This window comes from Corella eumyota, chromosome 6, assembly GCF_963082875.1.
Source record: "Corella eumyota chromosome 6, kaCorEumy4.1, whole genome shotgun sequence".
NCBI classification, from domain to species: domain Eukaryota; kingdom Metazoa; phylum Chordata; class Ascidiacea; order Phlebobranchia; family Corellidae; genus Corella; species Corella eumyota.
In genome coordinates, this window is record NC_137495.1 from 8241270 (window position 1) to 8259228 (window position 17959).

At 38.7% G+C, this 17959-nt stretch overlaps 68 non-coding genes and 2 pseudogenes across 68 annotated transcripts; all 70 read right to left on the bottom strand.

Moving 5' to 3' along the window:
- Nucleotides 1-42: 42 nt before the first annotated feature.
- On the bottom strand, nt 43-161 carry LOC145756884 (5S ribosomal RNA). The gene has a single exon (XR_014284982.1). It is a non-coding gene; the product is annotated as a 5S ribosomal RNA (ribosomal RNA).
- A 163-nt stretch (nt 162-324) lies between these two features.
- LOC145756448 (5S ribosomal RNA) lies at nt 325-443 on the bottom strand. Its single transcript, XR_014284567.1, has one exon. It is a non-coding gene; the product is annotated as a 5S ribosomal RNA (ribosomal RNA).
- A 168-nt stretch (nt 444-611) lies between these two features.
- Nucleotides 612-730, bottom strand: LOC145757181 (5S ribosomal RNA). Its single transcript, XR_014285260.1, has one exon. It is a non-coding gene; the product is annotated as a 5S ribosomal RNA (ribosomal RNA).
- Nucleotides 731-893: 163 nt separating this feature from the next.
- Nucleotides 894-1012, bottom strand: LOC145756910 (5S ribosomal RNA). Its single transcript, XR_014285006.1, has one exon. It is a non-coding gene; the product is annotated as a 5S ribosomal RNA (ribosomal RNA).
- Nucleotides 1013-1066: 54 nt separating this feature from the next.
- LOC145757033 (5S ribosomal RNA) lies at nt 1067-1185 on the bottom strand. The gene has a single exon (XR_014285121.1). It is a non-coding gene; the product is annotated as a 5S ribosomal RNA (ribosomal RNA).
- Nucleotides 1186-1353: 168 nt separating this feature from the next.
- Nucleotides 1354-1472, bottom strand: LOC145756668 (5S ribosomal RNA). The gene has a single exon (XR_014284774.1). It is a non-coding gene; the product is annotated as a 5S ribosomal RNA (ribosomal RNA).
- A 54-nt stretch (nt 1473-1526) lies between these two features.
- Nucleotides 1527-1645, bottom strand: LOC145756502 (5S ribosomal RNA). The gene has a single exon (XR_014284617.1). It is a non-coding gene; the product is annotated as a 5S ribosomal RNA (ribosomal RNA).
- A 168-nt stretch (nt 1646-1813) lies between these two features.
- On the bottom strand, nt 1814-1932 carry LOC145756390 (5S ribosomal RNA). The gene has a single exon (XR_014284512.1). It is a non-coding gene; the product is annotated as a 5S ribosomal RNA (ribosomal RNA).
- Nucleotides 1933-2100: 168 nt separating this feature from the next.
- On the bottom strand, nt 2101-2219 carry LOC145756441 (5S ribosomal RNA). The gene has a single exon (XR_014284561.1). It is a non-coding gene; the product is annotated as a 5S ribosomal RNA (ribosomal RNA).
- Nucleotides 2220-2387: 168 nt separating this feature from the next.
- LOC145757050 (5S ribosomal RNA) lies at nt 2388-2506 on the bottom strand. The gene has a single exon (XR_014285137.1). It is a non-coding gene; the product is annotated as a 5S ribosomal RNA (ribosomal RNA).
- Nucleotides 2507-2560: 54 nt separating this feature from the next.
- Nucleotides 2561-2679, bottom strand: LOC145756965 (5S ribosomal RNA). Its single transcript, XR_014285057.1, has one exon. It is a non-coding gene; the product is annotated as a 5S ribosomal RNA (ribosomal RNA).
- Nucleotides 2680-2847: 168 nt separating this feature from the next.
- Nucleotides 2848-2966, bottom strand: LOC145757067 (5S ribosomal RNA). Its single transcript, XR_014285153.1, has one exon. It is a non-coding gene; the product is annotated as a 5S ribosomal RNA (ribosomal RNA).
- A 163-nt stretch (nt 2967-3129) lies between these two features.
- Nucleotides 3130-3248, bottom strand: LOC145756778 (5S ribosomal RNA). Its single transcript, XR_014284879.1, has one exon. It is a non-coding gene; the product is annotated as a 5S ribosomal RNA (ribosomal RNA).
- A 168-nt stretch (nt 3249-3416) lies between these two features.
- Nucleotides 3417-3535, bottom strand: LOC145757163 (5S ribosomal RNA). The gene has a single exon (XR_014285243.1). It is a non-coding gene; the product is annotated as a 5S ribosomal RNA (ribosomal RNA).
- Nucleotides 3536-3703: 168 nt separating this feature from the next.
- LOC145757048 (5S ribosomal RNA) lies at nt 3704-3822 on the bottom strand. Its single transcript, XR_014285135.1, has one exon. It is a non-coding gene; the product is annotated as a 5S ribosomal RNA (ribosomal RNA).
- A 168-nt stretch (nt 3823-3990) lies between these two features.
- On the bottom strand, nt 3991-4109 carry LOC145757049 (5S ribosomal RNA). The gene has a single exon (XR_014285136.1). It is a non-coding gene; the product is annotated as a 5S ribosomal RNA (ribosomal RNA).
- Nucleotides 4110-4272: 163 nt separating this feature from the next.
- LOC145756779 (5S ribosomal RNA) lies at nt 4273-4391 on the bottom strand. The gene has a single exon (XR_014284880.1). It is a non-coding gene; the product is annotated as a 5S ribosomal RNA (ribosomal RNA).
- A 168-nt stretch (nt 4392-4559) lies between these two features.
- Nucleotides 4560-4678, bottom strand: LOC145756632 (5S ribosomal RNA). Its single transcript, XR_014284741.1, has one exon. It is a non-coding gene; the product is annotated as a 5S ribosomal RNA (ribosomal RNA).
- A 168-nt stretch (nt 4679-4846) lies between these two features.
- On the bottom strand, nt 4847-4965 carry LOC145757213 (5S ribosomal RNA; annotated as a pseudogene).
- A 163-nt stretch (nt 4966-5128) lies between these two features.
- On the bottom strand, nt 5129-5247 carry LOC145756785 (5S ribosomal RNA). The gene has a single exon (XR_014284885.1). It is a non-coding gene; the product is annotated as a 5S ribosomal RNA (ribosomal RNA).
- A 54-nt stretch (nt 5248-5301) lies between these two features.
- LOC145757179 (5S ribosomal RNA) lies at nt 5302-5420 on the bottom strand. The gene has a single exon (XR_014285258.1). It is a non-coding gene; the product is annotated as a 5S ribosomal RNA (ribosomal RNA).
- Nucleotides 5421-5588: 168 nt separating this feature from the next.
- Nucleotides 5589-5707, bottom strand: LOC145756828 (5S ribosomal RNA). Its single transcript, XR_014284926.1, has one exon. It is a non-coding gene; the product is annotated as a 5S ribosomal RNA (ribosomal RNA).
- Nucleotides 5708-5870: 163 nt separating this feature from the next.
- Nucleotides 5871-5989, bottom strand: LOC145756896 (5S ribosomal RNA). Its single transcript, XR_014284993.1, has one exon. It is a non-coding gene; the product is annotated as a 5S ribosomal RNA (ribosomal RNA).
- A 168-nt stretch (nt 5990-6157) lies between these two features.
- LOC145757060 (5S ribosomal RNA) lies at nt 6158-6276 on the bottom strand. Its single transcript, XR_014285146.1, has one exon. It is a non-coding gene; the product is annotated as a 5S ribosomal RNA (ribosomal RNA).
- Nucleotides 6277-6439: 163 nt separating this feature from the next.
- On the bottom strand, nt 6440-6558 carry LOC145756551 (5S ribosomal RNA). The gene has a single exon (XR_014284664.1). It is a non-coding gene; the product is annotated as a 5S ribosomal RNA (ribosomal RNA).
- Nucleotides 6559-6719: 161 nt separating this feature from the next.
- Nucleotides 6720-6838, bottom strand: LOC145757203 (5S ribosomal RNA; annotated as a pseudogene).
- A 163-nt stretch (nt 6839-7001) lies between these two features.
- LOC145756885 (5S ribosomal RNA) lies at nt 7002-7120 on the bottom strand. Its single transcript, XR_014284983.1, has one exon. It is a non-coding gene; the product is annotated as a 5S ribosomal RNA (ribosomal RNA).
- Nucleotides 7121-7283: 163 nt separating this feature from the next.
- LOC145756449 (5S ribosomal RNA) lies at nt 7284-7402 on the bottom strand. Its single transcript, XR_014284568.1, has one exon. It is a non-coding gene; the product is annotated as a 5S ribosomal RNA (ribosomal RNA).
- Nucleotides 7403-7570: 168 nt separating this feature from the next.
- On the bottom strand, nt 7571-7689 carry LOC145757182 (5S ribosomal RNA). The gene has a single exon (XR_014285261.1). It is a non-coding gene; the product is annotated as a 5S ribosomal RNA (ribosomal RNA).
- Nucleotides 7690-7852: 163 nt separating this feature from the next.
- Nucleotides 7853-7971, bottom strand: LOC145756437 (5S ribosomal RNA). The gene has a single exon (XR_014284557.1). It is a non-coding gene; the product is annotated as a 5S ribosomal RNA (ribosomal RNA).
- A 168-nt stretch (nt 7972-8139) lies between these two features.
- Nucleotides 8140-8258, bottom strand: LOC145756442 (5S ribosomal RNA). Its single transcript, XR_014284562.1, has one exon. It is a non-coding gene; the product is annotated as a 5S ribosomal RNA (ribosomal RNA).
- A 168-nt stretch (nt 8259-8426) lies between these two features.
- On the bottom strand, nt 8427-8545 carry LOC145756911 (5S ribosomal RNA). Its single transcript, XR_014285007.1, has one exon. It is a non-coding gene; the product is annotated as a 5S ribosomal RNA (ribosomal RNA).
- A 54-nt stretch (nt 8546-8599) lies between these two features.
- On the bottom strand, nt 8600-8718 carry LOC145757035 (5S ribosomal RNA). The gene has a single exon (XR_014285123.1). It is a non-coding gene; the product is annotated as a 5S ribosomal RNA (ribosomal RNA).
- Nucleotides 8719-8886: 168 nt separating this feature from the next.
- LOC145756669 (5S ribosomal RNA) lies at nt 8887-9005 on the bottom strand. The gene has a single exon (XR_014284775.1). It is a non-coding gene; the product is annotated as a 5S ribosomal RNA (ribosomal RNA).
- Nucleotides 9006-9059: 54 nt separating this feature from the next.
- On the bottom strand, nt 9060-9178 carry LOC145756503 (5S ribosomal RNA). The gene has a single exon (XR_014284618.1). It is a non-coding gene; the product is annotated as a 5S ribosomal RNA (ribosomal RNA).
- A 168-nt stretch (nt 9179-9346) lies between these two features.
- LOC145756391 (5S ribosomal RNA) lies at nt 9347-9465 on the bottom strand. The gene has a single exon (XR_014284513.1). It is a non-coding gene; the product is annotated as a 5S ribosomal RNA (ribosomal RNA).
- A 168-nt stretch (nt 9466-9633) lies between these two features.
- LOC145756443 (5S ribosomal RNA) lies at nt 9634-9752 on the bottom strand. The gene has a single exon (XR_014284563.1). It is a non-coding gene; the product is annotated as a 5S ribosomal RNA (ribosomal RNA).
- A 168-nt stretch (nt 9753-9920) lies between these two features.
- Nucleotides 9921-10039, bottom strand: LOC145757051 (5S ribosomal RNA). Its single transcript, XR_014285138.1, has one exon. It is a non-coding gene; the product is annotated as a 5S ribosomal RNA (ribosomal RNA).
- A 54-nt stretch (nt 10040-10093) lies between these two features.
- Nucleotides 10094-10212, bottom strand: LOC145757037 (5S ribosomal RNA). Its single transcript, XR_014285124.1, has one exon. It is a non-coding gene; the product is annotated as a 5S ribosomal RNA (ribosomal RNA).
- A 163-nt stretch (nt 10213-10375) lies between these two features.
- Nucleotides 10376-10494, bottom strand: LOC145757075 (5S ribosomal RNA). Its single transcript, XR_014285160.1, has one exon. It is a non-coding gene; the product is annotated as a 5S ribosomal RNA (ribosomal RNA).
- A 54-nt stretch (nt 10495-10548) lies between these two features.
- Nucleotides 10549-10667, bottom strand: LOC145756504 (5S ribosomal RNA). Its single transcript, XR_014284619.1, has one exon. It is a non-coding gene; the product is annotated as a 5S ribosomal RNA (ribosomal RNA).
- A 168-nt stretch (nt 10668-10835) lies between these two features.
- LOC145756219 (5S ribosomal RNA) lies at nt 10836-10954 on the bottom strand. The gene has a single exon (XR_014284350.1). It is a non-coding gene; the product is annotated as a 5S ribosomal RNA (ribosomal RNA).
- Nucleotides 10955-11008: 54 nt separating this feature from the next.
- On the bottom strand, nt 11009-11127 carry LOC145756683 (5S ribosomal RNA). Its single transcript, XR_014284788.1, has one exon. It is a non-coding gene; the product is annotated as a 5S ribosomal RNA (ribosomal RNA).
- A 168-nt stretch (nt 11128-11295) lies between these two features.
- LOC145756961 (5S ribosomal RNA) lies at nt 11296-11414 on the bottom strand. Its single transcript, XR_014285053.1, has one exon. It is a non-coding gene; the product is annotated as a 5S ribosomal RNA (ribosomal RNA).
- A 54-nt stretch (nt 11415-11468) lies between these two features.
- Nucleotides 11469-11587, bottom strand: LOC145756506 (5S ribosomal RNA). Its single transcript, XR_014284621.1, has one exon. It is a non-coding gene; the product is annotated as a 5S ribosomal RNA (ribosomal RNA).
- Nucleotides 11588-11755: 168 nt separating this feature from the next.
- LOC145756220 (5S ribosomal RNA) lies at nt 11756-11874 on the bottom strand. Its single transcript, XR_014284351.1, has one exon. It is a non-coding gene; the product is annotated as a 5S ribosomal RNA (ribosomal RNA).
- Nucleotides 11875-11928: 54 nt separating this feature from the next.
- LOC145757053 (5S ribosomal RNA) lies at nt 11929-12047 on the bottom strand. The gene has a single exon (XR_014285139.1). It is a non-coding gene; the product is annotated as a 5S ribosomal RNA (ribosomal RNA).
- A 163-nt stretch (nt 12048-12210) lies between these two features.
- Nucleotides 12211-12329, bottom strand: LOC145756627 (5S ribosomal RNA). Its single transcript, XR_014284736.1, has one exon. It is a non-coding gene; the product is annotated as a 5S ribosomal RNA (ribosomal RNA).
- Nucleotides 12330-12497: 168 nt separating this feature from the next.
- LOC145756232 (5S ribosomal RNA) lies at nt 12498-12616 on the bottom strand. The gene has a single exon (XR_014284363.1). It is a non-coding gene; the product is annotated as a 5S ribosomal RNA (ribosomal RNA).
- Nucleotides 12617-12784: 168 nt separating this feature from the next.
- On the bottom strand, nt 12785-12903 carry LOC145756947 (5S ribosomal RNA). The gene has a single exon (XR_014285041.1). It is a non-coding gene; the product is annotated as a 5S ribosomal RNA (ribosomal RNA).
- Nucleotides 12904-12957: 54 nt separating this feature from the next.
- LOC145756507 (5S ribosomal RNA) lies at nt 12958-13076 on the bottom strand. Its single transcript, XR_014284622.1, has one exon. It is a non-coding gene; the product is annotated as a 5S ribosomal RNA (ribosomal RNA).
- A 168-nt stretch (nt 13077-13244) lies between these two features.
- Nucleotides 13245-13363, bottom strand: LOC145756563 (5S ribosomal RNA). The gene has a single exon (XR_014284675.1). It is a non-coding gene; the product is annotated as a 5S ribosomal RNA (ribosomal RNA).
- Nucleotides 13364-13531: 168 nt separating this feature from the next.
- On the bottom strand, nt 13532-13650 carry LOC145757091 (5S ribosomal RNA). The gene has a single exon (XR_014285176.1). It is a non-coding gene; the product is annotated as a 5S ribosomal RNA (ribosomal RNA).
- A 54-nt stretch (nt 13651-13704) lies between these two features.
- On the bottom strand, nt 13705-13823 carry LOC145756414 (5S ribosomal RNA). Its single transcript, XR_014284536.1, has one exon. It is a non-coding gene; the product is annotated as a 5S ribosomal RNA (ribosomal RNA).
- A 168-nt stretch (nt 13824-13991) lies between these two features.
- Nucleotides 13992-14110, bottom strand: LOC145756098 (5S ribosomal RNA). The gene has a single exon (XR_014284237.1). It is a non-coding gene; the product is annotated as a 5S ribosomal RNA (ribosomal RNA).
- Nucleotides 14111-14278: 168 nt separating this feature from the next.
- On the bottom strand, nt 14279-14397 carry LOC145756396 (5S ribosomal RNA). Its single transcript, XR_014284518.1, has one exon. It is a non-coding gene; the product is annotated as a 5S ribosomal RNA (ribosomal RNA).
- A 54-nt stretch (nt 14398-14451) lies between these two features.
- On the bottom strand, nt 14452-14570 carry LOC145757054 (5S ribosomal RNA). The gene has a single exon (XR_014285140.1). It is a non-coding gene; the product is annotated as a 5S ribosomal RNA (ribosomal RNA).
- A 163-nt stretch (nt 14571-14733) lies between these two features.
- LOC145756629 (5S ribosomal RNA) lies at nt 14734-14852 on the bottom strand. The gene has a single exon (XR_014284738.1). It is a non-coding gene; the product is annotated as a 5S ribosomal RNA (ribosomal RNA).
- Nucleotides 14853-15020: 168 nt separating this feature from the next.
- On the bottom strand, nt 15021-15139 carry LOC145756233 (5S ribosomal RNA). The gene has a single exon (XR_014284364.1). It is a non-coding gene; the product is annotated as a 5S ribosomal RNA (ribosomal RNA).
- A 168-nt stretch (nt 15140-15307) lies between these two features.
- On the bottom strand, nt 15308-15426 carry LOC145756948 (5S ribosomal RNA). The gene has a single exon (XR_014285042.1). It is a non-coding gene; the product is annotated as a 5S ribosomal RNA (ribosomal RNA).
- Nucleotides 15427-15480: 54 nt separating this feature from the next.
- On the bottom strand, nt 15481-15599 carry LOC145756933 (5S ribosomal RNA). The gene has a single exon (XR_014285028.1). It is a non-coding gene; the product is annotated as a 5S ribosomal RNA (ribosomal RNA).
- Nucleotides 15600-15767: 168 nt separating this feature from the next.
- LOC145756565 (5S ribosomal RNA) lies at nt 15768-15886 on the bottom strand. The gene has a single exon (XR_014284677.1). It is a non-coding gene; the product is annotated as a 5S ribosomal RNA (ribosomal RNA).
- A 168-nt stretch (nt 15887-16054) lies between these two features.
- LOC145757093 (5S ribosomal RNA) lies at nt 16055-16173 on the bottom strand. Its single transcript, XR_014285178.1, has one exon. It is a non-coding gene; the product is annotated as a 5S ribosomal RNA (ribosomal RNA).
- A 54-nt stretch (nt 16174-16227) lies between these two features.
- On the bottom strand, nt 16228-16346 carry LOC145756416 (5S ribosomal RNA). Its single transcript, XR_014284537.1, has one exon. It is a non-coding gene; the product is annotated as a 5S ribosomal RNA (ribosomal RNA).
- Nucleotides 16347-16514: 168 nt separating this feature from the next.
- Nucleotides 16515-16633, bottom strand: LOC145757274 (5S ribosomal RNA). The gene has a single exon (XR_014285326.1). It is a non-coding gene; the product is annotated as a 5S ribosomal RNA (ribosomal RNA).
- Nucleotides 16634-16801: 168 nt separating this feature from the next.
- LOC145756397 (5S ribosomal RNA) lies at nt 16802-16920 on the bottom strand. Its single transcript, XR_014284519.1, has one exon. It is a non-coding gene; the product is annotated as a 5S ribosomal RNA (ribosomal RNA).
- A 54-nt stretch (nt 16921-16974) lies between these two features.
- On the bottom strand, nt 16975-17093 carry LOC145756444 (5S ribosomal RNA). Its single transcript, XR_014284564.1, has one exon. It is a non-coding gene; the product is annotated as a 5S ribosomal RNA (ribosomal RNA).
- A 168-nt stretch (nt 17094-17261) lies between these two features.
- On the bottom strand, nt 17262-17380 carry LOC145756360 (5S ribosomal RNA). The gene has a single exon (XR_014284484.1). It is a non-coding gene; the product is annotated as a 5S ribosomal RNA (ribosomal RNA).
- Nucleotides 17381-17434: 54 nt separating this feature from the next.
- On the bottom strand, nt 17435-17552 carry LOC145757152 (5S ribosomal RNA). Its single transcript, XR_014285232.1, has one exon. It is a non-coding gene; the product is annotated as a 5S ribosomal RNA (ribosomal RNA).
- Nucleotides 17553-17720: 168 nt separating this feature from the next.
- On the bottom strand, nt 17721-17839 carry LOC145756849 (5S ribosomal RNA). The gene has a single exon (XR_014284947.1). It is a non-coding gene; the product is annotated as a 5S ribosomal RNA (ribosomal RNA).
- Nucleotides 17840-17959: the final 120 nt, after the last annotated feature.

The window sequence follows — 17959 nt, forward strand, 5'->3', positions numbered from 1 at the left end:
TATACATAAAGTACTTTCTAATATGCCAAAAAACTTATAAAATGCCTACGACACCCGGTATTCCCAGGCGGTCACCCATCCAAGTACTAACCGGGCCCGACGTTGCTTAACTTCCCAGATCGGACGAGATGGGGTGTACTCAAGGTGGTGTGGTCGTAGGCGATGTGATGTGCCAACACATTTATCATTACCCGTGTATATTTAAAATAAAATAAATGACTTGCGTCGCTTAGCAACTATATCAAATATATTAATTTTCAAAAATTTTGATAAAAAATGACTTCTACATAAAGTACTTTTTAATATGCTAAAAAACTTATAAAACGCCTACGACACCCGGTATTCCCAGGCGGTCACCCATCCAAGTACTAACCGGGCCCGACGTTGCTTAACTTCCCAGATCGGACGAGATGGGGTGTTCTTAACGTGGTATGGTCGTAGGCAATGTGATGTGGTGAGCCAACACATTTATCATTAACCGTGTATATTTAAAATAAAATAAATGACTTGCGTCGCCTAGCAATTATATCAAATATATTAATTTTCAAAAATTTTGATAAAAAATGACTTCTACATAAAGTACTTTCTAATATGCTAAAAAACTTATAAAATGCCTACGACACACGGTATTCCCAGGCGGTCACCCATCCAAGTACTAACCGGGCCCGACGTTGCTTAACTTCCCAGATCGGACGAGATGGGATGTACTCAAGGTGGTGTGGTCGTAGGCAATGTGATGTGCCAAAACATTTATTATTACCCGTGTATATTTAAAATAAAATAAATGACTTGCGTTGCTTAGCAATTATATCAAATATATTAGTTTTCAAAAATTTTGATTAAAAATGACTTCTACATAAAGTACTTTGTAATATGCTAAAGAACTTATAAAATGCCTACGACACCCGGTACTCCCAGGCGGTCACCCATCCAAGTACTAACCGGGCCCGACGTTGCTTAACTTCCCAGATCAGACGAGATGGGGTGTATTTAACGTGGTATGGTCCTAGGCAATGTGATGTGGTGAGCCAACACATTTAACATTACCCAGGTATATTTAAAATAAAATCTACGACACCCGGTATTCCCAGGCGGTCACCCATCCAAGTACTAACCGGGACCGACGTTGCTTAACTTCCCAGATCGGACGAGATGGGGTGTATTCAACGTGATATGGTCGTAGGCAATGTGATGTGATGAGCCAACATATTTAACATTAACCATGTATATTTAAAATAAAATATATGACTTGCGTCGCTTGGCAATTATATCTAAATATATTAATTTTCAAAAATTTCGATAAAAATTACTTATACATAAAGTACTTTCTAATATGCCAAAAAACTTATAAAATGCCTACGACACCCGGTATTCCCAGGCGGTCATCCATCCAAGTACTAACCGGGCCCGACGTTGCTTAACATCCCAGATCAGACGAGATGGGGTGTATTCAACGTGGTATGGTCGTAGGCAATGTGATGTGGTGAGCCAACACATTTAACATTACCCAGGTATATTTAAAATAAAATCTACGACACCCGGTATTCCCAGGCGGTCACCCATCCAAGTACTAACCGGGCCCGACGTTGCTTAACTTCCCAGATCGGACGAGATGGGGTGTATTCAACGTGGTATAGTCGTAGGCAATGTGATGTGGTGAGCCAACATATTTAACATTAACCATGTATATTTAAAATAAAATATATGTCTTGCGTCGCTTGGCAATTATATCTAAATATATTCATTTTCAAAAATTTCGATAAAAATGACTTATACATAAAGTACTTTGTAATATGCTAAAAAACTTATAAAATGCCTACGACACCCGGTATTCCCAGGCGGACACCCATCCAAGTACTAACCGGGCCCGACGTTGCTTAACTTCCCAGATCGGACGAGATGGGGTGTACTCAACGTGGTATGGTCGTAGGCAATGTGATTTGGTGAGCCAACACATTTATTATTAACCGTGTATATTTAAAATAAAATAAATGACTTGTGTCGCTTAGCAATTATATCAAATGCATTAATTTTTAAAAATTTTGATAAAAAATGACTTTTACATAAAGTACTTTTTAATATGCTAAAAAACTTATAAAACGCCTACGACACCCGGTATTCCCAGGCGGTCATCCATCCAAGTACTAACCGGGCCCGACGTTGCTTAACTTCCCAGATCGGACGAGATGGGGTGTATTCAACGTGGTATAGTCGTAGGCAATGTGATGTGGTGAGCCAACATATTTAACATTAACCATGTATATTTAAAATAAAATATATGTCTTGCGTCGCTTGGCAATTATATCTAAATATATTCATTTTCAAAAATTTCGATAAAAATGACTTATACATAAAGTGCTTTGTAATATGCTAAAAAACTTATAAAATGCCTACGACACCCGGTACTCCCAGGCGGTCACCCATCCAAGTACTAACCGGGCCCGACGTTGCTTAACTTCCCAGATCAGACGAGATGGGGTGTATTTAACGTGGTATCGTCCTAGGCAATGTGATGTGGTGAGCCAACACATTTAACATTACCCAGGTATATTTAAAATAAAATCTACGACACCCGGTATTCCCAGGCGGTCACCCATCCAAGTACTAACCGGGACCGACGTTGCTTAACTTCCCAGATCGGACGAGATGGGGTGTACTCAACGTGGTATGGTCGTAGGCAATGTGATGTGGTGAGCCAACACATTTATCATTAACCGTGTATATTTAAAATAAAATAAATGACTTGCGTCGCTTAGCAGTTATATCAAATATATTAATTTTCAAAAATTTTGATAAAAAATGACTTCTACATAAAGTACTTTTTAATATGCTAAAAAACTTATAAAACGCCTACGACACCCGGTATTCCCAGGCGGTCACCCATCTAAGTACTAACCGAGCCCGACGTTGCTTGACTTCCCAGATCGGACGAGATGGGGAGTATTCAACGTGGTATGGTCGTGGGCAATGTGATGTGGTGAGCCAACACATTTAACATTACCTAGGTATATTTAAAATAAAATACATGACTTGCGTCGCTTAGCAATTATATTTAAATATATTAATTTTCAAAAATTTCGATAAAAATGACTTATACATACTTTCTAATATGCCAAAAAACTTATAAAATGCCTACGACACCCGGTATTCCCAGGCGGTCACCCATTCAAGTACTAACCAGGCCCGGCGTTGCTTAACTTTCCAGATCGGACGAAATGGGGTGTATTCAACGTGGTATGGTCGTAGGCAATGTGATGTGGTGAGCCAACACATTTAAAATTACCCAGGTATATTTAAAATAAAATACATGACTTGCGTCGCTTAGCAATTATATTTAAATATATTAATTTTCAAAAATTTCGATAATAATGACTTATACATAAAGTACTTTCTAATATGCCAAAAAACTTATAAAATGCCTACGACACCCGGTATTCCCAGGCGGTCACTCATCCAAGTATTAACCGGGCCCGGCGTTGCTTAACTTTCCAGATCGGACGAGATGGGGTGTATTCAACATGGTATGGTCGTAGGCAATGTGATGTGGTGAGCCAACACATTTAAAATTACCCAGGTATATTTAAAATAAAATACATGACTTGCGTCGCTTAGCAATTATATTTAAATATATTAATTTTCAAAAATTTCGATAATAATGACTTATACATAAAGTACTTTCTAATATGCTAAAAAACTTATAAAATGCCTACGACACCCGGTATTCCCAGGCGGTCACCCATCTAAGTACTAACCGAGCCCGACGTTGCTTGACTTCCCAGATCGGACGAGATGGGGAGTATTCAACGTGGTATGGTCGTGGGCAATGTGATGTGGTGAGCCAACACATTTAACATTACCTAGGTATATTTAAAATAAAATACATGACTTGCGTCGCTTAGCAATTATATTTAAATATATTAATTTTCAAAAATTTCGATAATAATGACTTATACATAAAGTACTTTCTAATATGCTAAAAAACTTATAAAATGCCTACGACACCCGGTATTCCCAGGCGGTCACCCATCTAAGTACTAACCGAGCCCGACGTTGCTTGACTTCCCAGATCGGACGAGATGGGGAGTATTCAACGTGGTATGGTCGTGGGCAATGTGATGTGGTGAGCCAACACATTTAACATTACCTAGGTATATTTAAAATAAAATACATGACTTGCGTCGCTTAGCAATTATATTTAAATATATTAATTTTCAAAAATTTCGATAAAAATGACTTATACATACTTTCTAATATGCCAAAAAACTTATAAAATGCCTACGACACCCGGTATTCCCAGGCGGTCACCCATTCAAGTACTAACCAGGCCCGGCGTTGCTTAACTTTCCAGATCGGACGAAATGGGGTGTATTCAACGTGGTATGGTCGTAGGCAATGTGATGTGGTGAGCCAACACATTTAAAATTACCCAGGTATATTTAAAATAAAATACATGACTTGCGTCGCTTAGCAATTATATTTAAATATATTAATTTTCAAAAATTTCGATAATAATGACTTATACATAAAGTACTTTCTAATATGCTAAAAAACTTATAAAATGCCTACGACACCCGGTATTCCCAGGCGGTCACCCATCTAAGTACTAACCGGGCCCGACGTTGCTTGACTTCCCAGATCGGACGAGATGGGGTGTATTCAACGTGGTAGGGTCGTAGGCAATGTGATGTGGTGAGCCAACATATTTAACATTACCCAGATATATTTAAAATAAAATATATGACTTGCGTCGCTTAGCAATTATATTTAAATATATTAATTTTCAAAAATTTCGATAAAAATGACTTATACATAAAGTATATTGTAATATGCTAAAAAACTTATAAAATGCCTACGACACCCACTATTCCAAGGCGGTCACCCATCCAAATACTAACCGGGCCCGACGTTGCTTAAATTCCGAGATCGGACAAGATGGGGTGTACTAAACGTGGTATGGTCGTAGGCAATGTGATGTGGTGAGCCAAAACATTTATCATTAATCATGTATATTTAAAATAAATGACTTGCGTCGCTTAGCAATTTTATTTAAATATATTAATTTACAAAAATTTCGATAGAAATGACTTATACATAAAGTACTTTCTAATATGCTAAAAAACTTATAAAATGCCTACGACACCCGGTATTCCCAGGCGGTCACCCATCCAAGTACTAACCGGGCCCGACGTTGCTTAACTTCCCAGAACGGACGAGATGGGTTGTATTCAACGTGGTATGGTCGTAGGCAGTGTGATGTGGTGAGCCAACACATTTAATATTACCCAGGTATATTTAAAATAAAATCTACAACACCCGGTATTCCCAGGCGGTCACTCATCTAAGTACTAACCGGGCCCGACGTTGCTTGACTTCCCAGATCGGACGAGATGGGGTGTATTCAACGTGGTAGGGTCGTAGGCAATGTGATGTGGTGAGCCAACACATTTAACATTACCCAGATATATTTAAAATAAAATATATGACTTGCGTCGCTTAGCAATTATATTTAAATATATTAATTTTCAAAAATTTCGATAATAATGACTTATACATAAAGTACTTTCTAATATGCCAAAAAACTTATAAAATGCCTACGACACCCGGTATTCCCAGGCGGTCACCCATTCAAGTACTTACCAGGCCCGGCGTTGCTTAACTTTCCAGATCGGACGAGATGGGGAGTATTCAACGTGGTATGGTCGTAGGCAATATGAAGTGGTGAGCCAACACATTTAAAATTACCCAGGTATATTTAAAATAAATGACTTGCGTCGCGTAGTAATTATATCTAAATAAATTAATTTTCAAAAATTTCGATAATAATGACTTATACATAAAGTACTTTCTAATATGCTAAAAAACTTATAAAATGCCTACGACACCCGGTATTCCCAGGCGGTCACTCATCCAAGTACTAACCGGGCCCGGCGTTGCTTAACTTTCCAGATCGGACGAGATGGGGTGTATTCAACGTGGTATGGTCGTAGGCAATGTGATGTGGTGAGCCAACACATTTAAAATTACCCAGGTATATTTAAAATAAAATACATGACTTGCGTCGCTTAGCAATTATATTTAAATATATTAATTTTCAAAAATTTCGATAATAATGACTTATACATAAAGTACTTTCTAATATGCTAAAAAACTTATAAAATGCCTACGACACCCGGTATTCCCAGGCGGTCACCCATCTAAGTAGTAACCGGGCCCGACGTTGCTTGACTTCCCAGATCGGACGAGATGGGTTGTATTCAACGTGGTATGGTCGTAGGCAATGTGATGTGGTGAGCCAACACATTTAAAATTACCCAGTTATATTTAAAATATATGACTTGCGTCGCTTAGCAATTATATCAAAATAAATTAATTTTTAAAAATTTCGATAATAATGACTTATACATAAAGTACTTTCTAATATGCTAAAAAACTTATAAAATGCCTACGACACCCGGTATTCCTAGGCGGTCACCCATTCAAGTACTAACCGGGCCCGACGTTGCTTAACTTCCCAGATCGGACGAGATGGGGTGTATCCAACATGGTATGGTCGTAGGCAATGTGATGTGGTGAGCCAACACATTTAACATTAACCATGTATATTTAAAATAAAATATATGATTGTGTCGCTTGCAATTATATCTAAATATATTAATTTTCAAAAATTTCAATAAAAATGACTTATACATACTTTCTAATATGCTAAAAAATTTATAAAATTCCAACGACACCCGGTATTCCCAGGCGGTCACCCATCCAAGTACTAACCGTGCCCGACGTTGCTTAACTTTACAGATCGGACGAGATGGGGTACATTCAACGTGGTATGGTCGTAGGCAATGTGATGTGGTGAGCCAACACATTTAAAAATAACCAGGTATATTTAAAATATATGACTTGCCTCGCGTAGCAATTATATGTAAATAAATTAATTTTCAAAAATTTCGATAATAATGACTTATACATAAAGTACTTTCTAATATGCCAAAAAACTTATAAAATGCCTACGACACCCGGTATTCCCAGGCGGTCACCCATCCAAGTACTAACCGGGCCCGACGTTGCTTAACTTCCCAGATCGGACGAGATGGGGTGTACTCAAGGTGGTGTGGTCGTAGGCGATGTGATGTGCCAACACATTTATCATTACCCGTGTATATTTAAAATAAAATAAATGACTTGCGTCGCTTAGCAACTATATCAAATATATTAATTTTCAAAAATTTTGATAAAAAATGACTTCTACATAAAGTACTTTTTAATATGCTAAAAAACTTATAAAACGCCTACGACACCCGGTATTCCCAGGCGGTCACCCATCCAAGTACTAACCGGGCCCGACGTTGCTTAACTTCCCAGATCGGACGAGATGGGGTGTTCTTAACGTGGTATGGTCGTAGGCAATGTGATGTGGTGAGCCAACACATTTATCATTAACCGTGTATATTTAAAATAAAATAAATGACTTGCGTCGCCTAGCAATTATATCAAATATATTAATTTTCAAAAATTTTGATAAAAAATGACTTCTACATAAAGTACTTTCTAATATGCTAAAAAACTTATAAAATGCCTACGACACACGGTATTCCCAGGCGGTCACCCATCCAAGTACTAACCGGGCCCGACGTTGCTTAACTTCCCAGATCGGACGAGATGGGATGTACTCAAGGTGGTGTGGTCGTAGGCAATGTGATGTGCCAAAACATTTATTATTACCCGTGTATATTTAAAATAAAATAAATGACTTGCGTTGCTTAGCAATTATATCAAATATATTAGTTTTCAAAAATTTTGATTAAAAATGACTTCTACATAAAGTACTTTCTAATATGCTAAAAAACTTATAAAACGCCTACGACACCCGGTATTCCCAGGCGGACACCCATCCAAGTACTAACCGGGCCCGACGTTGCTTAACTTCCCAGATCGGACGAGATGGGGTGTACTCAACGTGGTATGGTCGTAGGCAATGTGATTTGGTGAGCCAACACATTTATTATTAACCGTGTATATTTAAAATAAAATAAATGACTTCTGTCGCTTAGCAATTATATCAAATGCATTAATTTTTATAAATTTTGATAAAAAATGACTTTTACATAAAGTACTTTTTAATATGCTAAAAAACTTATAAAACGCCTACGACACCCGGTATTCCCAGGCGGTCATCCATCCAAGTACTAACCGGGCCCGACGTTGCTTAACTTCCCAGATCGGACGAGATGGGGTGTATTCAACGTGGTATAGTCGTAGGCAATGTGATGTGGTGAGCCAACATATTTAACATTAACCATGTATATTTAAAATAAAATATATGTCTTGCGTCGCTTGGCAATTATATCTAAATATATTCATTTTCAAAAATTTCGATAAAAATGACTTATACATAAAGTACTTTGTAATATGCTAAAGAACTTATAAAATGCCTACGACACCCGGTACTCCCAGGCGGTCACCCATCCAAGTACTAACCGGGCCCGACGTTGCTTAACTTCCCAGATCAGACGAGATGGGGTGTATTTAACGTGGTATGGTCCTAGGCAATGTGATGTGGTGAGCCAACACATTTAACATTACCCAGGTATATTTAAAATAAAATCTACGACACCCGGTATTCCCAGGCGGTCACCCATCCAAGTACTAACCGGGACCGACGTTGCTTAACTTCCCAGATCGGACGAGATGGGGTGTATTCAACGTGATATGGTCGTAGGCAATGTGATGTGATGAGCCAACATATTTAACATTAACCATGTATATTTAAAATAAAATATATGACTTGCGTCGCTTGGCAATTATATCTAAATATATTAATTTTCAAAAATTTCGATAAAAATTACTTATACATAAAGTACTTTCTAATATGCCAAAAAACTTATAAAATGCCTACGACACCCGGTATTCCCAGGCGGTCATCCATCCAAGTACTAACCGGGCCCGACGTTGCTTAACATCCCAGATCAGACGAGATGGGGTGTATTCAACGTGGTATGGTCGTAGGCAATGTGATGTGGTGAGCCAACACATTTAACATTACCCAGGTATATTTAAAATAAAATCTACGACACCCGGTATTCCCAGGCGGTCACCCATCCAAGTACTAACCGGGCCCGACGTTGCTTAACTTCCCAGATCGGACGAGATGGGGTGTATTCAACGTGGTATAGTCGTAGGCAATGTGATGTGGTGAGCCAACATATTTAACATTAACCATGTATATTTAAAATAAAATATATGTCTTGCGTCGCTTGGCAATTATATCTAAATATATTCATTTTCAAAAATTTCGATAAAAATGACTTATACATAAAGTACTTTGTAATATGCTAAAAAACTTATAAAATGCCTACGACACCCGGTATTCCCAGGCGGACACCCATCCAAGTACTAACCGGGCCCGACGTTGCTTAACTTCCCAGATCGGACGAGATGGGGTGTACTCAACGTGGTATGGTCGTAGGCAATGTGATTTGGTGAGCCAACACATTTATTATTAACCGTGTATATTTAAAATAAAATAAATGACTTGTGTCGCTTAGCAATTATATCAAATGCATTAATTTTTAAAAATTTTGATAAAAAATGACTTTTACATAAAGTACTTTTTAATATGCTAAAAAACTTATAAAACGCCTACGACACCCGGTATTCCCAGGCGGTCATCCATCCAAGTACTAACCGGGCCCGACGTTGCTTAACTTCCCAGATCGGACGAGATGGGGTGTATTCAACGTGGTATAGTCGTAGGCAATGTGATGTGGTGAGCCAACATATTTAACATTAACCATGTATATTTAAAATAAAATATATGTCTTGCGTCGCTTGGCAATTATATCTAAATATATTCATTTTCAAAAATTTCGATAAAAATGACTTATACATAAAGTGCTTTGTAATATGCTAAAAAACTTATAAAATGCCTACGACACCCGGTACTCCCAGGCGGTCACCCATCCAAGTACTAACCGGGCCCGACGTTGCTTAACTTCCCAGATCAGACGAGATGGGGTGTATTTAACGTGGTATCGTCCTAGGCAATGTGATGTGGTGAGCCAACACATTTAACATTACCCAGGTATATTTAAAATAAAATCTACGACACCCGGTATTCCCAGGCGGTCACCCATCCAAGTACTAACCGGGACCGACGTTGCTTAACTTCCCAGATCGGACGAGATGGGGTGTATTCAACGTGATATGGTCGTAGGCAATGTGATGAGCCAACATATTTAACATTAACCATGTATATTTAAAATAAAATATATGACTTGCGTCGCTTGGCAATTATATCTAAATACATTAATTTTCAAAAATTTCGATAAAAATTACTTATACATAAAGTACTTTCTAATATGCCAAAAAACTTATAAAATGCCTACGACACCCGGTATTCCCAGGCGGTCATCCATCCAAGTACTAACCGGGCCCGACGTTGCTTAACATCCGAGATCAGACGAGATGGGGTGTATTCAACGTGGTATGGTCGTAGGCAATGTGATGTGGTGAGCCAACGCATTTAACATTACCCAGGTATATTTAAAATAAAATCTACGACACCCGGTATTCCCAGGCGGTCACCCATCCAAGTACTAACCGGGCCCGACGTTGCTTAACTTCCCAGATCGGACGAGATGGGGTGTATTCAACGTGGTATAGTCGTAGGCAATGTGATGTGGTGAGCCAACATATTTAACATTAACCATGTATATTTAAAATAAAATATATGTCTTGCGTCGCTTGGCAATTATATCTAAATATATTCATTTTCAAAAATTTCGATAAAAATGACTTATACATAAAGTACTTTGTAATATGCTAAAAAACTTATAAAATGCCTACGACACCCGGTATTCCCAGGCGGTCACCCATCCAAGTACTAACCAGGCCCGACGTTGCTTAACTTCCCAGATCAGACGAGATGGGGTGTATTTAACGTGGTATGGTCGTAGGCAATGTGATGTGGTGAGCCAACACATTTAACATTACCCAGGTATATTTAAAATAAAATCTACGACACCCGGTATTCCCAGGCGGTCACCCATCCAAGTACTAACCGGGCCCGACGTTGCTTAACTTCCCAGATCGGACGAGATGGGGTGTATTCAACGTGATATGGTCGTAGGCAATGTGATGTGATGAGCCAACATATTTAACATTAACCATGTATATTTAAAATAAAATATATGACTTGCGACGCTTGGCAATTATATCTAAATATATTAATTTTCAAAAATTTCGATAAAAATGACTTATACATAAAGTACTTTCTAATATGCCAAAAAACTTATAAAATGCCTACGACACCCGGTATTCCCAGGCGGTCATCCATCCAAGTACTAAGCGGGCCCGCCGTTGCTTAACTTCCCAGATCAGACGAGATGGGGTGTATTCAACGTGGTATGGTCGTAGGCAATGTGATGTGGTGAGCCAACACATTTAACATTACCCAGGTATATTTAAAATAAAATCTACGACACCCGGTATTCCCAGGCGGTCACCCATCCAAGTACTAACCGGGCCCGACGTTGCTTAACTTCCCAGATCGGACGAGATGGGGTGTATTCAACGTGGTATAGTCGTAGGCAATGTGATGTGGTGAGCCAACATATTTAACATTAACCATGTATATTTAAAATAAAATATATGTCTTGCGTCGCTTGGCAATTATATCTAAATATATTCATTTTCAAAAATTTCGATAAAAATGACTTATACATAAAGTACTTTGTAATATGCTAAAAAACTTATAAAATGCCTACGACACCCGGTATTCCCAGGCGGTCACCCATCCAAGTACTAACCAGGCCCGACGTTGCTTAACTTCCCAGATCAGACGAGATGGGGTGTATTTAACGTGGTATGGTCGTAGGCAATGTGATGTGGTGAGCCAACACATTTAACATTACCCAGGTATATTTAAAATAAAATCTACGACACCCGGTATTCCCAGGCGGTCACCCATCCAAGTACTAACCGGGCCCGACGTTTCTTAACTTCCCAGATCGGACGAGATGGGGTGTATTCAACGTGATATGGTCGTAGGCAATGTGATGTGCCAACATATTTAACATTAACCATGTATATTTAAAATAAAATATATGACTTGCGTCGCTTGGCAATTATATCTAAATATATTCATTTTCAAAAATTTCGATAAAAATGACTTATGCATAAAGTACTTTCTAATATGCCAAAAAACTTATAAAATGCCTACGACACCCGGTATTCCCAGGCGGTCACCCATCCAAGTACTAACCGGGCCCGACGTTGCTTAACTTCCCAGATCGGACGAGATGGGGTGTACTCAACGTGGTATGTTCGTAGGCAATGTGATGTGGTGAGCCAACACATTTATCATTAAATGTGTATATTTAAAATAAAATAAATGACTTGCGTCGCTTAGCAATTATATCAAATATATTAGTTTTCAAAAATTTTGATAAAAAATGACTTCTACATAAAGTACTTTCTAATATTCTATAAAACTTATAAAATGCCTACGACACCCGGTATTCCCAGGCGGTCACCCATCCAAGTACTAACCGGGCCCGACGTTGTTTAACTTCCCAGATCGGACGAGATGGGGTGTATTCAACGTGGTATCGTCGTAGGCAATGTGATGTGATGAGCCAACATATTTAACATTAACCATGTATATTTAAAATAAAATATATGACTTGCGTCGCTTGGCAATTATATCTAAATATATTAATTTTCAAAAATTTCGATAAAAATGACTTATGCATAAAGTACTTTCTAATATGCCAAAAAACTTATAAAATGCCTACGACACCCGGTATTCCCAGGCGGTCATCCATCCAAGTACTAACCGGGCCCGACGTTGCTTAACATCCCAGATCAGACGAAATGGGGTGTATTCAACGTGGTATGGTCGTAGGCAATGTGATGTGGTGAGCCAACACATTTAACATTACCCAGGTATATTTAAAATAAAATCTACGACACCCGGTATTCCCAGGCGGTCACCCATCCAAGTACTAACCGGGCCCGACGTTGCTTAACTTCCCAGATCGGACGAGATGGGGTGTATTCAACGTGGTATAGTCGTAGGCAATGTGATGTGGTGAGCCAACACATTTATCATTAACCGTGTATATTTAAAATAAAATAATTGACTTGCGTCGCTTAGCAGTTATATCAAATATATTAATTTTCAAAAATTTTGATAAAAAATGACTTCTACATAAGGTACTTTTTAATATGCTAAAAAACTTATAAAACGCCTACGACACCCGGTATTCCCAGGCGGTCACCCATCCAAGTACTAACCGGGCCCGACGTTGCTTAACTTCCCAGATCGGACGAGATGGGGTGTACTTAACGTGGTATGGTCGTAGGCAATGTGATGTGGTGAGCCAACACATTTATCATTAACCGTGTATATTTAAAATAAAATAAATGACTTGCGTCGCCTAGCAATTATATCAAATACATTAATTTTCAAAAATTTTGATAAAAAATGACTTCTACATAAAGTACTTTCTAATATGCTAAAAAACTTGTAAAATGCCTACGACACCCGGTATTCCCAGGCGCTCACCCATCCAAGTACTAACCGGGCCCGACGTTGCTTAACTTCCCAGATCAGACGAGTTGGGGTGTATTTAACGTGGTATGGTCGTAGGCAATGTGATGTGGTGAGCCAACACATTTAACATTACCCAGGTATATTTAAAATAAAATCTACGACACCCGGTATTCCCAGGCGGTCACCCATCCAAGTACTAACCGGGCCCGACGTTGCTTAACTTCCCAGATCTGACGAGATGGGGTGTATTCAACGTGATATGGTCGTAGACAATGTGATGTGATGAGCCAACATATTTAACATTAACCATGTATATTTAAAATAAAATATATGACTTGCGTCGCTTGGCAATTATATCTAAATATATTAATTTTCAAAAATTTCGATAAAAATGACTTATGCATAAAGTACTTTCTAATATGCTAAAAAACTTATAAAATGCCTACGACACCCGGTATTCCCAGGCGGTCACCCATCCAAGTACTAACCGGGCCCGACGTTGCTTAACTTCCCAGATCGGACGAGATGGGGTGTATTCAACGTGGTATGGTCGTAGGCAATGTGATGTGGTGAGCCAACACATTTATCATTAACCGTGTATATTTAAAATAAAATAAATGACTTGCGTCGCTTAGCAGTTATATCAAATATATTAATTTTCAAAAATTTTGATAAAAAATGACTTCTACATAAGGTACTTTTTAATATGCTAAAAAACTTATAAAACGCCTACGACACCCGGTATTCCCAGGCGGTCACCCATCCAAGTACTAACCGGGCCCGACGTTGCTTAACATCCCAGATCAGACGAGATGGGGTGTATTCAACGTGGTATGGTCGTAGGCAATGTGATGTGGTGAGCCAACACATTTAACATTACCCAGGTATATTTAAAATAAAATCTACGACACCCGGTATTCCCAGGCGGTCACCCATCCAAGTACTAACCGGGCCCGACGTTTCTTAACTTCCCAGATCGGACGAGATGGGGTGTATTCAACGTGATATGGTCGTAGGCAATGTGATGTGCCAACATATTTAACATTAACCATGTATATTTAAAATAAAATATATGACTTGCGTCGCTTGGCAATTATATCTAAATATATTCATTTTCAAAAATTTCGATAAAAATGACTTATGCATAAAGTACTTTCTAATATGCCAAAAAACTTATAAAATGCCTACGACACCCGGTATTCCCAGGCGGTCACCCATCCAAGTACTAACCGGGCCCGACGTTGCTTAACTTCCCAGATCGGACGAGATGGGGTGTACTCAACGTGGTATGTTCGTAGGCAATGTGATGTGGTGAGCCAACACATTTATCATTAAATGTGTATATTTAAAATAAAATAAATGACTTGCGTCGCTTAGCAATTATATCAAATATATTAGTTTTCAAAAATTTTGATAAAAAATGACTTCTACATAAAGTACTTTCTAATATTCTATAAAACTTATAAAATGCCTACGACACCCGGTATTCCCAGGCGGTCACCCATCCAAGTACTAACCGGGCCCGACGTTGTTTAACTTCCCAGATCGGACGAGATGGGGTGTATTCAACGTGGTATCGTCGTAGGCAATGTGATGTGATGAGCCAACATATTTAACATTAACCATGTATATTTAAAATAAAATATATGACTTGCGTCGCTTGGCAATTATATCTAAATATATTAATTTTCAAAAATTTCGATAAAAATGACTTATGCATAAAGTACTTTCTAATATGCCAAAAAACTTATAAAATGCCTACGACACCCGGTATTCCCAGGCGGTCATCCATCCAAGTACTAACCGGGCCCGACGTTGCTTAACATCCCAGATCAGACGAAATGGGGTGTATTCAACGTGGTATGGTCGTAGGCAATGTGATGTGGTGAGCCAACACATTTAACATTACCCAGGTATATTTAAAATAAAATCTACGACACCCGGTATTCCCAGGCGGTCACCCATCCAAGTACTAACCGGGCCCGACGTTGCTTAACTTCCCAGATCGGACGAGATGGGGTGTATTTAACGTGGTATAGTCGTAGGCAATGTGATGTGGTGAGCCAACACATTTATCATTAACCGTGTATATTTAAAATAAAATAATTGACTTGCGTCGCTTAGCAGTTATATCAAATATATTAATTTTCAAAAATTTTGATAAAAAATGACTTCTACATAAGGTACTTTTTAATATGCTAAAAAACTTATAAAACGCCTACGACACCCGGTATTCCCAGGCGGTCACCCATCCAAGTACTAACCGGGCCCGACGTTGCTTAACTTCCCAGATCGGACGAGATGGGGTGTACTTAACGTGGTATGGTCGTAGGCAATGTGATGTGGTGAGCCAACACATTTATCATTAACCGTGTATATTTAAAATAAAATAAATGACTTGCGTCGCCTAGCAATTATATCAAATACATTAATTTTCAAAAATTTTGATAAAAAATGACTTCTACATAAAGTACTTTCTAATATGCTAAAAAACTTGTAAAATGCCTACGACACCCGGTATTCCCAGGCGCTCACCCATCCAAGTACTAACCGGGCCCGACGTTGCTTAACTTCCCAGATCAGACGAGTTGGGGTGTATTTAACGTGGTATGGTCGTAGGCAATGTGATGTGGTGAGCCAACACATTTAACATTACCCAGGTATATTTAAAATAAAATCTACGACACCCGGTATTCCCAGGCGGTCACCCATCCAAGTACTAACCGGGCCCGACGTTGCTTAACTTCCCAGATCTGACGAGATGGGGTGTATTCAACGTGATATGGTCGTAGACAATGTGATGTGATGAGCCAACATATTTAACATTAACCATGTATATTTAAAATAAAATATATGACTTGCGTCGCTTGGCAATTATATCTAAATATATTAATTTTCAAAAATTTCGATAAAAATGACTTATGCATAAAGTACTTTCTAATATGCTAAAAAACTTATAAAATGCCTACGACACCCGGTATTCCCAGGCGGTCACCCATCCAAGTACTAACCGGGCCCGACGTTGCTTAACTTCCCAGATCGGACGAGATGGGGTGTATTCAACGTGGTATGGTCGTAGGCAATGTGATGTGGTGAGCCAACACATTTATCATTAACCGTGTATATTTAAAATAAAATAAATGACTTGCGTCGCTTAGCAGTTATATCAAATATATTAATTTACAAAAATTTTGATAAAAAATGACTTCTACATAAGGTACTTTTTAATATGCTAAAAAACTTATAAAACGCCTACGACACCCGGTATTCCCAGGCGGTCACCCATCCAAGTACTAACCGGGCCCGACGTTGCTTAACATCCCAGATCAGACGAGATGGGGTGTATTCAACGTGGTATGGTCGTAGGCAATGTGATGTGGTGAGCCAACACATTTAACATTACCCAGGTATATTTAAAATAAAATCTACGACACCCGGTATTCCCAGGCGGTCACCCATCCAAGTACTAACCGAGCCCGACGTTGCTTAACTTCCCAGATCGGACGAGATGGGGTGTATTCAACGTGGTATAGTCGTAGACAATGTGATGTGGTGAGCCAACATATTTAACATTAACCATGTATATTTAAAATAAAATATATGTCTTGCGTCGCTTGGCAATTATATCTAAATATATTCATTTTCAAAAATTTCTATAAAAATGACTGATACATAAAGTACTTTGAAATATGCTAAAAAACTTATAAAATGCCTACGACACCCGGTATTCCCAGGCGGTCACCCATCCAAGTACTAACCGGGCCCGACGTTGCTTAACTTCCCAGATCAGACGAGATGGGGTGTATTTAACGTGGTATGGTCGTAGGCAATGTGATGTGGTGAGCCAACACATTTAACATTACCCAGGTATATTTAAAATAAAATCTACGACACCCGGTATTCCCAGGCGGTCACCCATCCAAGTACTAACCGGGCCCGACGTTGTTTAACTTCCCAGATCGGACGAGATGGGTGTATTCAACGTGGTATGATCGTAGGCAATGTGATGTGGTGAGCCAACACATTTATCATTAACCGTGTATATTTAAAATAAAATAATTGACTTGCGTCGCTTAGCAGTTATATCAAATATATTAATTTTCAAAAATTTTGATAAAAAATGACTTCTACATAAGGTACTTTTTAATATGCTAAAAAACTTATAAAACGCCTACGACACCCGATATTCCCAGGCGGTCACCCATCCAAGTACTAACCGGGCCCGACGTTGCTTAACTTCCCAGATCGGACGAGATGGGGTGTACTTAACGTGGTATGGTCGTAGGCAATGTGATGTGGTGAGCCAACACATTTATCATTAACCGTGTATATTTAAAATAAAATAAATGACTTGCGTCGCCTAGCAATTATATCAAATACATTAATTTTCAAAAATTTTGATAAAAA